The sequence below is a fragment of the Eulemur rufifrons genome, chromosome 2 (genome assembly GCF_041146395.1).
Source record: "Eulemur rufifrons isolate Redbay chromosome 2, OSU_ERuf_1, whole genome shotgun sequence".
NCBI classification, from domain to species: Eukaryota; Metazoa; Chordata; class Mammalia; order Primates; family Lemuridae; genus Eulemur; species Eulemur rufifrons.
Genome location: NC_090984.1, coordinates 42928852 through 42932755, shown reverse-complemented (window position 1 = coordinate 42932755; position 3904 = coordinate 42928852).

Below are 3904 nucleotides of genomic sequence, written 5' to 3'. Positions count from 1 at the left end.
TAAAAGGAATCATCATGGGTAAACTCACACCTAACAGGTGCAGTGAGCACTGTCTGGGGAACAGGCACACTTGTAGCTCTGACTCAGGTGGTGCAAAGACAATTTATATAACTAAAGTGTTTGTACCTCCACAATATTCTGAAATAATAAATAAATAAAGGAATCATCACCAGAATCCCTGCCCTACTCATGCCTAACAAACATTTCCTGAGCACTTAATATGCATAAAGGACTTGAGGATAGCCCAAGGAAAACTGGATATGCTGCATCTTTGTGAATTTTGCCAATAATTTAGACTCGGTGGTTCACAGCAATAATCCCAGCACTTTGGTAGGCCGAAGCAGGAGGATCACTTGAGGCCAGGAGTTCAAGACCAGCCTGGGCAACATAGCAAGATAAAAAATATAAAAATTAGCTGGGCATGGTGGCTCACATCAATAATCCCAGCACTTTAGGAGGCCGAGGCAGGAGGATCACTTGAGTCCAGGAGTTCAAGGCCACAGTGAGCTATGATCACACCTCTGCACTCCAGCCCGGGTGACAGATCGAGATCTTGTCTCTAAAAAACAAAACAAAAAAAACCCAGAAATAATTTATATTGATTATTGCTTGTGGGTCAGTACTTGGGAATTTTTGCAAAATTCTCTCTGCTTTTGCTTTATTGATCTCCCAGCGAGAATCTGAACCCAAGTAATGGGAGACAACATAGCCTTTTTTATTGAGTCTGTTGTGCAATTGTGTTACATAGAATCTTGTCAAAGTGAGTCAGGTCATCAGCAGAGATTATGTTAAACCAGTGTCATCATTCTGTGTAACAAGGGATATCTTCTTGGGTGAAAAGTCAGCACTTACACTGTCAACAAGAACATTAGTGTTCCATTAACCAGAGCCTGCTTGGCCCTGACAGCCTCTGACCCATGCTTCAGATTCCAGTTAGAAACCTTTGTCCTCCCTCCCAGCCTGATGGCTTCTTCAGCCTCCCACTTCCCCACTCCTCCCTGATGCTGGCCAGGTGCTACAGCTCCCCTGTGATGGATGGAGGCACCAGCACAGTATCTTCAACTCCTGGGTTTGCATGTACGTAAACAAAATGAATCCATCACCTGTGAGGGACAATGAACTGTAAAGACTGATTTTTCTCTTATAAAAGGGTCAGAAATTGTGCCCATAGAAATATCTGCACAAGTCATCTTCATTTGAAAGTACAAATGGATTTTAAAAAAATATATAAATTGATAACCATGTAAATCATTCAATAGATCAACAGCTCTTTGGTTTCAAATGTATTGTTTGGAAATTTGTAATCAATGGATAGATAGGATGCTATAGGCACCAAAATAACTTGGGGACAAAACCAGGAAGTGTCGGCATCTGAAATGGAAGCTAATGAGAATCAGTATGCAAGTGGATAAGATTAGCCTGGTGTGGTGGTACACGCCTATAGTCCCAGCTACTGGGGAGGCTGAGGTGGGGGACCGCTTGAGCCCAGGAGTTCAAGTCCAGCTGCAGTGACCCATACTAAGAGATCATTTGTTATAAGTGTTGCTTGTCTATATACCCACCCTACATGCGTTAAGTGGATGCCTGCTATGGACCAAGAGATGTGCTCAGTGGATCCCACCCCTAGATTTGGAATTGGAGTTTGCATTTCTAACAAATTGCCAGGTGAGGCGGCTGCTGTGGGTCGGGAGGTCACATTTGGGGAACCACTGACATAAGGGAAAAGCATCCTGAGTTACACATCACGGGTGCTTAGTTAGTGTAACTCAGCTCCTCAGAGCCGGATTATCTCTTACTAACTGAGGCTCCACTCTTAGATCTGTAGTGGTTCAAAGTGCAGTCCCCAGGAAAGGCCCAGCATCGAGAAGTCCTTTGTCATCTTAAGCCTGCCATTGTTCTTGGAAGTTCCCATCGATTAACAGCTTATATCTATTTACTAGATACACACACGTGTATTGTGATTTGCGGTAGCAAGACTAAAAGCAATCCTAGAGAGTATCTAGTCAAACCTCTTTATTTGATACAAGAAAAAACTGAAGCCTGAGGTTAAGTGACATGCTTGAAGTCACACAGCTCATTGGCTTCACTAAGCCCTGGCCCAGCACTTACAGTAGGAAGGGAACAGCTTCGTACACCAGAAGTTCTGAGTGTGGTCCCTGGACCAGCAGCATCTGCGTCACCTGGGAACTTGTTAGATGTGCAAATTCTGGGGCCCCAGCCCAGACCTACTGAATCAGAAACTCTGGGAGTGGACTCAGAAATCTGTGTTTTAACAAGCCCTCCTGGTGATTCTGACGCAGGCTCAGTCCGGGGATCACTGGCTTAGAGCAGTGCTTCTCGAGCTTTACTGCACGTGGGAATCACTAGGGGATGCCAGCACTTCTGGCCCACACACACCTCTTTGAGCAGCAAGTGAATCTAAAACAGTGGTTACCAGACGTTGCTGCACCTGGGAGCTGTCAAAAAGCCCACGATCCAGGCCCACCCCATTCCAATTAGAGTCAGATCTTAGGCCCATTACGGTGGCCCATGCCTGTAATCTCAGCACTTTGGGAGGCCAGGACAGGAGGATCACTTGAGGCGAGGAGTTTGAGACCAGCCTGAGTAACAGAGTGAGATCCCCATCTCTACAAAACAAAAATTTTTATTTTTTTGAGACAGAGGTCTCACTTTGTTGCCCTGAGTAGAGTGCCATGGCATCAGCCTAGCTCACAGCAACCTCAGACTCCTGGTCTCAAGTAATCCTCTGACTCAGCCTCCTGAGTAGCTGGGACTACAGGTGCACACCATGATGTCTGGCTAATTTTTTTTTATTATTAGTAGAAACAGGGGTCTCACTCTTGCTTAGGCTGGTCTCAAACTCCTGACCTCAAGGAATCCTCCGGCCTTGGCCTCCCGGAGTGCTAGGATTACAGGCATGGGCCACCACACCCAGCCTCTACAAAAAATTTTTTAAATTATTGGCATGGTGGCGAGTGCCTGTAGTCTCAGCTACTTGGAAGGCTGAGGCAAGAGGATCACCTGAGCCCAGGAGTTTGAGGTTACAGTGAGCTATGATAACACCACTGCACTCCAGCCTGGACAACAGAGCAAGACCCTGTCTCAAAAAAAAAAAAAAAAAGAAAGATTTCTGGGAGTATGTTTTTAAGACTTCCAGGTGATGCTAGTGTGCAGCAAGTTCAGGGATCACTGGTAGAGAACAAGGGGCAAGTTTTGAACTCTTGACAGATTCTCTCCTCAACAAACCTCTAGCCAGTTTCCTCTGAGCTCTCTTCTCAACTAGGCCTCAACCGTGGCCTATAAAGACTTGAACAAACAAGAACACAGTTTCTAACAGCTCAAGGCCACATCCCTAAGATGACCCAGCCCCGCTTAAAGTGGGGCCTTGAGAAAACTCAAGGCTGCCAAAAAATTTACTGTTTGTTCCTGATAACACTGAAGATGAGGCCCCTGACTCCTAATCTCTGTGGGAGGGCAGGAACCTCACTTTGATAAGCACCAGTTAACAAACCCAGGGTGGATTCACAGGAACACTTTCTGCTTTTTGTCATTTTTCACTTTCCTGACTCTGCTAAGTCCCTGCTGGCCCCCCTCCCTAGTCCCCCATTCTCCCTTTAAAACACCCAGTCACCTTTGCACAAATCCAAGTGGAGTTCAGTTCACACTGGACCCTTTTCCCTATTGCTATAGTATATTACTGATGAAATCTATCCTTACCACTTTAACTAGAGTCCAGCTTCGTTTATTTTTAATACTGCTCATATCAATCAACTTCAGAGCCATTCCCTATAAAAGTGCCATCCGAAATGGGAAGAAAATGATTTGTTGTTGTTGTTGTTTTTGGCCTCTAACTAACCATGGGCAAGCTGCCTAGGAGCAAACCTTTTGTTTGACTACAGGGTCC